This window comes from Cyprinodon variegatus, unplaced genomic scaffold (genome assembly GCF_000732505.1).
Source record: "Cyprinodon variegatus isolate N-32 unplaced genomic scaffold, C_variegatus-1.0 Scaffold98, whole genome shotgun sequence".
NCBI classification, from domain to species: Eukaryota; Metazoa; Chordata; class Actinopteri; order Cyprinodontiformes; family Cyprinodontidae; genus Cyprinodon; species Cyprinodon variegatus.
This window is the reverse complement of record NW_015150551.1, coordinates 814,998-826,424: the sequence shown is the minus strand read 5'-3', so window position 1 is coordinate 826,424 and position 11,427 is coordinate 814,998. Positions and strand designations below refer to the sequence as shown.

General features: G+C 36.0%; 1 long non-coding RNA gene across 2 annotated transcripts in view; it reads right to left on the bottom strand.

The window, feature by feature from the left end:
- The window catches only part of LOC107084347, a 27,378-nt gene extending 16,400 nt beyond the window's left edge, over positions 1 to 10,978 (bottom strand). Inside the window, exon 1 of one of the 2 annotated variants that reach the window (XR_001481221.1) lies at positions 10,781 to 10,978. This is a non-coding gene — a long non-coding RNA (uncharacterized LOC107084347). Of the gene's footprint in view, positions 1 to 7,277; positions 7,700 to 10,780 lie in introns of those variants that run through there. The other variant, XR_001481220.1, reaches the window with a different exon arrangement.
- Between the last annotated feature and the right edge of the window lie 449 nt (positions 10,979 to 11,427).

Here is an 11,427-nt window from a genome sequence, read left to right as displayed (position 1 = left end):
GGCCAGAAATGTTCGTTGTTGTTTGTCTACTGGAGCTAAAGATGTATTACAGTATGTTTTAAAGGTAAAAAGACCACAGACCAGGGAATAAGTTTAAACTGCCAGTTTATTATTTAAAAGGTTACACACAAGATGATGGACAACAACTAACACAATTTCAAATTACCCTTTTTTTAAGTGATTAACCTTTTGATTTAACCTCTGACTTTTGACTTAATATTAGGTTTTAGAATCAGATTTTTAGTCATGTTTTAGTATCAGGTTGTAACCGTTTTAGTTTGGTTTTGTTCACATTAGTTCTTAGGTCTGTTCGGTTAAGATTTCTCCCATTGTGTTTTGATCTTTTGTACGGTGAACTTGAGTGTCCAGAAAACCGACTTTTAAATAAAATGTATTATTATTATTATTATTATTATTATTATTATTATTAAGATTTTGATCTATTGAGTCGACTTGGGCTGATATAAATCAGATCAATGAAATCCACCTTGGAGTTTGAGTATTCTCATGTTGTAAATGTACCCTTTCACATTTACACAAAAGTAAATACCATAAAACAAATACCATTTACAATTTGTCGTAATTGTAGAAAATGAAATAATAATAAAAGGTTATAAAACCCAAAATTATTCACCTGAAGACTGAACAAATTGGCACGAAAAGATCAAAAGAAAAGAGTCTTTATTTTCCTATCTGCTGCTCTTTTTGCAATAAGCAGGTCGGTGTTCACCAAGAGTCTGCTGCAGCTTTGCAGAAGTCTGGATGGATCCTACCAGTTCAGAATTTATTGTGCACAGTCCAGTAGAGGCACTAACTCTCTGGTGGATGCACAATGCACAAGGTCACAGGGTGGCTTGCCATCTTGATTTAAACTTGTGTTTTCCAAGTCTGTGTCAGTTAAATATTTCTCCAACCAACTCTAAATAGCCTATCATAACAACATAATACAGAAAAATTGTCCAACTCCCATCTCAGTTCTTGAAATGGCTGCCATCACGTTTTACAATGAATTAACTAAAAATCACTACCTTGACTTGATCTGACTGGGCGTGTATGATGTTTTAACATGGTTCTATTTAATGTTCTGACAAGAAGTTCAAAAAAAATTGTTTTGCTTCATAAATTTGTGTTTTAAATGTTATTATAGTATATAATATAATATATTATACACTATAATAACACATAATATTACATAGTATATAATAATATATATATATATATATATATAGTAGATATTAAATTAGTCTATATTATATATAATATATTTCCCAGGTTTGTGTCAGAAATTAGACATGTACAGGAAAAAATAATGAAGTTCAGCCTTAAAAAGCTCTTTCAAACCTGAAAAAACATGCAGAAAGAAAAGGTAGCTAAAGGCAATTCACATATTATTTTTTTTTCCAAAATACAGAAAGCTTCTTAAAAGATGTAATTTATCAAAAGTACCACCTAAATAAATACTGCATCATCTTTACCCAAAACACTCCTAGGTTGAACCAACATGCCTATTTGCTGTCTCTTTGTGTTTTATGACATCCCTGAGGCACAAAAGGGGAGTTGAAAGTTAGCCTGCTGCTGTTACAACCCTGGCTTGTCAAACCAGGTCGTTGCAGTCTCTTATTGGCTGATTTATGCAAAGGTAAGTCACACTACAGTTTGAATGTCTGATGTAGCCCAGAGGGATGCTGTGTAGCCAGCTGGGATAAATACCCATAAACTCCTTTCTGAAGCAGACACAAAACTTTTGTATAAGAATTGAAGAGGTTTTTGCTGTAAAGGATGAGCCAGTATCCTATTAAACCCCCATAGACTGGCTCATATGTGAAGGTTAATACTTTCCACATATTCACTTATAATACTGCTACAAAATAAATCTTTTTTCTTTATCAATTAACCTCTTGATAGAGCACTGGTCAACAACAGCCAAACTGCATACCCAAATATGTAGGCTCCTACACATCAGTGGTTTAATGCCATCCAATCATCTAATACGTCCTGTTGGAATATTGCTCCAACTGGCGTTAACTCACCTTTTGGGGGAGGTTATGCAGGCACAGTGGGGGGATATCGGCATAACCACGGCAAGTTTTAGCATGCGTGTCAGGGCCGGGGGAGGCTTTCTGAGCCAAATGCCAGTCTATAGATCGCTGAGGGGACTAAAGATCACATCATCGTCCAGTCGGGCATAGGTGACACCGGACGGCAGACAAGAGAGAGGTTGGACCGAATGATCCCTGCCAGGGCGAGGCATTATAGACAGGCGCTGTCATTACAGGCCAAACATGCACTAGTCTGAGAGCACAAACGTAAACACACCCACAGGGTAACACACACAGACCTGAGCTGTGACAACGGCGATATAGACAAGTGCTGTCATTAGAGGAGTCTCTGTGGAACTCAAATGATAACGAGCAAAGGGGGAGGATGAGAAGGGGGATGTTAAGAAGGGTGACTGTCCGGCTTTCTGCTGAGAGAGTCAGTGGTGTTAGAGAGGTCAGCTCACTGTAAGAGTCCTGACACAGGTGACTTAACCAAAGCACATCACCTCTTTGTGGTTCCTTTGTTTCTTGAAATGCAGGCCAACTAGACCCTATAGCTTATAAAAGAACTGCATTTCCCTAAACAGGATCAAATGATATTTTTGTATATATAAGTACTTCTAAACCAATGTCATTGGTTTACAGCGATTATCTATCAAATCATTTTTTATGTCTTCAAAAAAGCTGATGATTTTGACAATGAATGACTCAAGAGTACAAATTTAAGGGGAGAATCATTTTTTTTTTATCTGTGATTTTAAGAAGTACATAAGTAGTCTTTTAGATTTAATTGAAAGAAAAAGAAATTTTAAACACTTGATAAACATTACATTTCTTACATAAATGGTATCCTATCATTGTACTATACTTTAATACAAGAGCTGGGCTTTCCGAAATAAGTCTGTTTATCCAAGCACTGGATTTAATACCCCTATTGCAAGTTAAGAGATTTGAACATCTATAGCATGTCCTAATAAATTACACTCTAAAAAGTCACAGATTATTGGCTCTATAGGTGGAGCAGGAGGCAGACAAAGAAATGGCAATCATGAAAGGAAAATAGCATTAAAATTAAAAGCTAATTAGAATTGTCATATTTATTCTACAATGACACCTCTCTGTTAACCAAGGCAAGATTTTGAATTATTTCACATAGAAATTTCAAAAATAACATAAATTATAAGTCCTTTAAAGTCACTGGATCTTAATATAGTTTGTTCTCCTGTCACAGCACATGTGGCGTTATATCTCTTCTCTTTGACATGCATTGTCATTAATATGACACAAAACACTGTGTATAAAACTTAAGAAAATAAACAAGCAGCCATAAAAATACAGTAAATCATAGCCTTTAACGTCAGATCATCTTATTGGGCTAAGCTCCTTGTTTTGTGCAGCCGATTTTAATCTAGACCGCTCTTTGCCCAAAGGGGACAGGGAGCACATCAGTGCATAGTTTCACTCTAACTCTCCAACTCCCACTGTGTTATGTGCTGCAGGCTCTGTACAAACCAACAGCTTTGAATTACAATATGTCAAACATCTGTCACTAAAACATCTCTTTCATTCTCTACCATAACAAGCTGCTGTATTAACACTAGCTGATTGAAATGGAGAATCACTGCAGCAGGCAGTGTAACTCCTCTGGTTCTGATGCAAATACACAAAATTCTCTTTATGCTATATCTCAAAAGACAATGTAGCAACTGCATGGTTGATATTACTCAAGATAATATCTAAATCCTTATTGTGATCCAATCTGCTTTCACATGTTAGAAACAATCACACTGAGCACTCTGCTTGTCAGTTAACACACAAATTGCTCCCTAATCCCTGCAGATTTTGTTTCCGATGCTCTCCTGTCACAGCACACGTGAGCGTTATATCTCTTCTTATGTTAGTTACTGGCAGGTGGTTTTCAGGTAAAAAACTGTGTCAGGTGAGATCAAACACCACAACAATAGCTGCCCGTCCCCGCGAGCAGAATCCACAGCGAGCATCATCTGCAAACTTCACCTGACATGAAGACGTTTGACTCAAAAGTGCTGAAACCTGTCTTTTCCCCTCAAGCGGTTTGTCTTTATAACTGTGTGAAAATGGTTACTATGGTTGCTACCCTCTGTGATGTGCAGGCTACTATCGCCTTGCAGCTGTTTTAACATGTTTTGTTTAACCTGTCTTCCGACTGATGAAGCCAAAAACCCAGCTCTTTCATATCAAAGGCTTGACCAAGGCTCTATTTCCTAATCGACAAGGTCTGCTGGCTTTGTGGTTTTGGCTCTTGGATTATGTTTTAGCTCTCTATGTTAACACTATCACTTTGGCTTGCTAAGAAAAAAAAAACCCTGCTAGCATATCAAAAAGATGAACAGAAAAAAAAAAACTTTATAACAACAAGAAAAAGTTCTAAGTTTATTCCTGAAACCCTTTGACTTTAAATTATATAATTTTTTTTCTGGAGTTCTTTCTTTTTTTTAACTAATTCTGCACTTAATGTCACCAGGGTCAAGATTGTTGTGCTATGACTAATGAAAACCTAACACTGCCAAATTGCCATTGTGAAGCATAGTTGTGGAGGCATAATGCTGAGATAATTGGTGTTTATTTCAAGATGAGCAGTACAACATATCGAGAAATCCTTGAAGACCCTTTTCTAGAATCTGTAATAGATAAGAGACTAGATCAAATGTTCAGTTAGACAAAGATAAACTCTAAACATATTGCCAGAATGGCAATGCAATGATTTAATTCCTGGGTTTCTGACTGTAGAACTTCTCCTGCCTTTAATTGTTCTCAGGAGACACTTTGGTATTACTTGCAAAGTAAATTTGATTCATATAACTGTAACATAAAGTTCCAGACCACCAACAGCTAAGAAAATTAGTTTTTCAGGCACACATTTCTGTAGTTCATCAAAAATCATTCAAAAGGCAAGTGGAGGGAGAAAACTCCAAATTGTGAACCAAGAGAAAATGCTGATGGCAATTTAAACTTTCCAATGTTTAAATAAAGTACTAAACCAGACTAATCGCTGCCCAAGAAGCACAGTGATTACTGCCTAACATTAATGGGGGTTTCTGTGTAATCGTTTTCTCAATAGTGTGCATGTGCTCAATTTCTACATAGTACTAATGCTCAGATCATATTACATGCATTTTTTTATTGTTAAAAACTGTTACACACAAAATTTATATTTTAAAGGGTCCAGTTTTTGCCTTTACAAAAAAAGAAGAATGCCTAAAGTCTTTTAGGCATATTTATCTTTACTGTAATCTTTCAATTTCACCAATTGTTTCTTAAGAAAGTAAGTATTTTTTGTGAGCAGTTATAAGAAGGCTGTCAGTGTTGTAATGCCAATGACATTTTTTTCTGTTGGTTAATTCAGCATAAATTTGATTATGATAGCGCAATTAAATCTAGAGGAAACTCTAGACTCTAATGCGTTGCAAAACTGATGGGATCTCATCACACATGTACTTTCTGTAACACATTACAATACCTGCTGTTCTTAAGCACTTTCTTTAAATAAAAGCATACTTAAAGTTCGCTAAGGGATTGCTATGACATGGGCAGTGTAAGGTATGCTTCTTGTTTTTTAAATGACTTTAAAAAAATCAATAATATATAATAAAGTTATTTCCACGGATGTTATGCAATTTACTAAATTGTTACCCCTTAGCTGTTAAGCTATTGCTGTGCTATATCATCTAATGAATAGATAGTAGACAAGTACAAGGAAAAAAGTCTTATATTTCTCAATAGGTTCTTCTTTTGCTTTTGTAGAATAAAATTACTTCCACATCAATAAGGAAAATGCAACATTTACATTTCTCGTAAAAATAACTATATTTCTGCCATTTCTTTTTGTATGAAACATCGAAAAACTACTTTCAGATCTTGAGTTTTAGGAAATACATTTTGATATTGGTTGAATTAATTCAAGAAAGTTTTTTATTGCTCCAGATTGTATGTTTCTCCATAAAATAAACAAATATAAATAACATGTTTTATTTGTTGTAAATGTGTGTTTTTGGACTAATTTGAAAATTCCCACAATAAAGAAGTTAACTTGCAATTTCAAAACCTCCAATACATTTCTGGGAGAAGAATTTTAAAAGGGACTTTTTATCAGATCTGTGACTTTATATTCCTGGGCAACTGTTTTTCTTTCTCTGGAAAGAAAAACTGGGAGTACCAATATCAGAGCAGTTTTGGATAGAGGTGTGTACCCATTCATTAAAAGCATAAATGTTTATAATTTCTTGACCCCTGCACAAGATCTGATTTACATTATGGACAATACAAAATTAACATGGTTGAGATTGCATGTGGGATTAGGATTATCATTCTGTTAAAACATGCAATCAGTAACATCCAAGTTTTAACAATCTGACAAAAATTGTCACTCTTAGAAAGAAGAACGACATTGGCTGAAATGATCAACAAACCTATTGTCATGGATACTAGCTTAACACCAGTAAGGAGCAGAATGGTAATGATGTTATTTGCACCTGCTGACAAACAGTAGGCATGTCTTCTCTCGAGCTCCCTTAGATGTCTTTGAGGGAAGGATGGTACGGTGAAATGAGAAAAAGGTTGTGCTTGTTGGCCACCCTGACCTGTACAGTGTTGGAGTCAAGGTAAGGCTTTAGAATAATGTTGTGCACTCTGTCAAACTTAGTGCTAAAATCAATTACTTTACAGGTTAACATAGTGTTCCAGAAAGTCTCAAAATATTAACAGAACTGCATTTATGGATGGAAATAGCTGGAAACGACCTCAGTAGAATTTGTATATTATTAAATGTTCAGGAAGTATGACTTAAAATCAGGCTGTGACAAGAAATAACTCTATTCATCTGAACTTTACCAATTCTACTAACATGAGAGATTCAATGTTCAGCCAGACATACCGAGTGGCCTTGGGGATTTTATCCAAATAGTTAGTGGAGGTGTACATGCATATCTTAGCAAGTCTGGACTGGATATTGTTGTTTAAAGTCACTGCATGTGTCTCTTCTTTTATGAGTATTTCCATAAAAAACTGTGAATCCATCAATAAAAGCCAAATTAATGCATATAATGATTATTCTCTCCTTCACATTGATCCCTTTTACAACTAAAGATTTTACCCATCAGCTAATGCCAGCACATTCAGATCCTCCTGTTCAAACTAAGGTGGTTACCTGAACGCCTGTGTAGATGTACATCTATTTGTCTGTCAGGTGTCGGTACTCACATTAGTTAGGAAAGAATCAACAAAGGATTCTTGGAAGCTGGGGTGGCCTTCACAAAGAGCATCCAGGCTCCTCTCAGTGTCACCCGATCTCTTGTGTGTTTGGACGTATATGTATGGCTAGATAAGTGTGTGTGCCTGTGTAGTGGGGGGTGCTTTCTTTAGGGTTTGAGGGCGCCTCATTGGCTGCAAAGCTGGGGTCAAATGGAGGTCAGGACATGTGTGATGGATGAACCCCTCTGTCTGTAGACCACTACCAAGCCTGCATGCTCCTAGTCTTCGTTCCTCCTGTGGGCCTCTAACCCACCAGAGTCCCCTGGCCATGCTCTTCTGTTTTCACATCTCTTTATGTTCCTCCGTTTGGCACCCTGAGTTGGGGTGCCTCGCCGAGCTGAGTGGAGCTCAAAGAAAACCGCAGACAACTCTTTGAGGTGAGTTCTGATGTCAAGATGCGGACTCTCTTTTTTCTCTCCATCCAGTTACCACATCCCTCCTTCTTTCCTTCTTTTTCTTTACTCAGCATGCTTATTCTAACATTGCTGTACACACAGAAACTGCCCATATGATGTCATCTCCCTCTCTTCCTCCATCACTCTGTCAGTCCATCCATTGGAATCTGTCGCACATCTGTCAATGAAGGAATTCATTTAGTCTGCCAATCACAGCAGGGGAGTGGTCAGTTGGAGCAGATGTGCCAATACCTGGAACAGCATGATGAGTGACTTCTGTCTGTCCATGTCAATGCCTCTCTTGGTTTCTGGCTCTCTCAGTTTGAGCCAACAGACCGTAAACTACAGAGCTGGACTTTTCTGAGAGAAGTGTCTGACCTGTTTTACAGAGTCAATGCATCTTAAATAAACCTCAGAATTATGTGGAGCAGCAAGTTCTAATCTGTTAATGCAACCACAGAAAACAACATATTTACTAGCATATTATTGTCTCTTATACATGACACAATAATTCAGACTAAATGGGTGGAGAATTTGCTTCTTTGGACATTACTTTTCACAGCCAAACTTAATTGACGTAGAGGTCAAATGGACTTGATGTATGGGAAAACGATTGCGTTTCCATGCAAATGTCTTTTTCTTTTTAAAATACAACATGTGCATTTGATAGTGATATGGTCAGTCCTCACTATAGGCTGTGTGGCACACATACAGGAAAAAAATAGAATCTATCATTCAAGATTGAAATAATTGTTTTCTTTTTTTTTTATATACACGTACATATCATCTTACACCTCCGCCTGATTCTGTTTCTTCATTGGAAATATTCTTGTGCAGGTCAGTGCATGTCTTAGTGAGTGTGGGCTCTGATGTAAATACTTTTTCATTCTCAGGTCCTTTTCTCAGATCAACTCTCAATTTATTACAGGCCAAAAGCCTTTCTTACATATAAATATATATGCTGTATTTTATTACACAACCTTCTTTCTTACCATATATTTAGATATTATTTATTTGTACGTATGTATAAATTATATATATTTACATATAAATTTATATACATATTATATATTTATATTTGTGTGTGTTTAAAGCAAATCTTCATTGACGTAGTAATGTAAATACATCTACTCACAGGGGTCCTCTAACATAATGCACACACACAATGTCAAACATCAACGTTTAGTAGCTAAGGTAAAAACAGAATCAGTTTTGAAAAAAAATCTAAGCGTAAGATTGGACAAATTAGAAATTGTAATCATAGGAGGGAAAATCTAGTTTTAGAAGTCGCTATTGTTGGATTATTGTTTTGAAATTATTTTCTATTAAAATAATAATCCACCCTTTATTTTCAGTTCATTTTGAAGAAGCTTAAACTGCAACTTGGGCCTTAAGATTTATTTTTGTGCAAAGAAATAAATTAATGGCCTAAATTGTTTCATTAAAGATGATCATTATTATTATTACTTTTTAAATTGTTATTATTTATTAAATTAATTATTTTATTATTTATCATTATATATTTGGCCTCTGCTCACCATTTCAACCCATGTCCCTAAAATCAGGTTGTGTTAAATACAATAGTTTATCGCTTTACATCCTAACGATTTAAGTGTTTATTTCTCCTCAGAGCCTTCAGTTTGAGTAAAGCATCTGTCATCGTCTATATGTTTATCTCAGGGATTTAATGGAAACCATCAGGAGGGGTCAAGACGTCCTCTCCTCAAAATCTTTAAAAACCTATTTTGTTTTTGTTAATTTTTTATTAGTTTGCTGCCAATAAATTTAATTTTCATTTTTTTGTGTTTCGTTTTAAATTGGCCGTTCTAATCAGGCTTGTTTGCCCTGTGCGGAGAGAATAAACTCTAGTTTAGGGTTGAGGGGGTTAGAGGGGTGCTGTGACAACAAACTCAAGTCGTGACCGAGGATTGACCCTGCATGCACGGCCTTTTCTTTTAAGAATCAGCTGGATTTTACTCTGAGAGGATCCTGCAGCGCACAGCAGCAGTAGGGGGACATCAAGGGGGTCTGCAAGGTCCCATAGAAGGATGCAAAAGCTTCAGAGTTGCATGTTTTATGCTTCAATTGCGCTGTATTTAAATGCATTTAATTTAACCCCTCATCTGCCTCTAAGTTTGTCTGTGAATATAATTAATTTATTGTATGGGATTCAATATATCCGCATTTTAAGAGTGCCTGAAAATGACGAATTTGGATAATAAGGTGCCGTTTTTTGTTTTGTTATATTTGTTTGTTCCAATTGGTGAACTACTCATAGGCCTACTCCAGCACTAAGAATTATAATATTATTAATAGTATTATTTTCATCATCGATTCGTAGTCTCATTTTTATCCAGCTTACTTCTAAATATATTTTCTATGTATATATAAAATAACTTCTTTGCTTTTTTTTTATTTTTAAAAAATGTGCCTAGATTTAAGTTAGATTTATAACTTAAAGAGGACAATGGCGGCCTTGTCTATTTATAAATTAGAAGTTAAATATGAAATTTGTTTCTTCAAAGGGGTAAATAGAGAGAATTAATAGACTGGATTATACATTTTCAATTCAATTAACTGTTTATACTATTGCCTGATATTTGTTTTAAAATCATAATTAATGTTTTTTTTCAGTCTAAAACTCTATTTAGATATAATTATAAGCTCTAAAACAGCTTTTGTCTAATTCCAACTATATAAAATTATGTCGTCCTACGTTTTGTTTAAACGAAAGCTTATTTGGTTTCTTTCCATCAGACATTAACATTTAAATGCTGGTTATTTTCAGTTAATCGTAGTAGTCGGAGAGACGTTACAAGCAAACGGCCTCCCACCCCGTGCAACAAGTGTGTGTAAACTTTGCTATTTATATAGACACAAATAAAAATAAGGGTGTCTACAGTTACCGAATGGTTAACCTTGCCAGCGTTTTAAACAATGTATGCGCCCTTTGACATAATAAAACGCTTTACGACACGACTAACATCCACCAAACTCATTTCCTAGAGTATATGCGTGAGTTTAATCAAATAAAAGTGAAAGAGTGATATGACTTACTCGCGTTTTTTTTTTCTCCATTTGGAGCTGAGTCAGAATGAGCGGCCTTCGCCATTGACTCTCCGCAGCTCAAATACAGCTTTCTGCAGGTGGATCCAAGGTAAAGGTGAACTGCGCTCATTAATCACGCTTCTTCCAAGGGCTTTTTGCCCTTTTAAGGTAAGATGGATGCGCATCCTGCACACCAGGAATTAAAACAATCACAAAACCACTCTAAGGTGTTCCCTTTCCCAGGGTGTCAAATACAGCCGCCGACTTTTACTAACAAGCTATGGCTCGAAAATCACGTCTAAAACCATTTTTTTTTTTAGAGTCACGCTTGTTAAATGAAGTTTTGTCGGTAGATTTGCAAGTTTTTTTTTTAGAGTTTATTTTGTCATTAGGGGGGCATGATGACTCCTCCGTGTAAGTTGGTGAACTGAAGAAGTTGAACTGATTTTGTGACATCAGTCAATAGCATTAACCTCGATGTTTCAATCAATACATTTTTTGTCCTCTCAGTAAGCCGGTAGCTCGATAAGGTTGCCATCACAGAAGACGCTGACGTCCTACCTCTCGGATAAACATGCCTTTATTATGCCAATAACTGTTCACCCCTGGGACGGGAGCTCGCACGGACGCATACATTGACATGAGCGGACGGATAA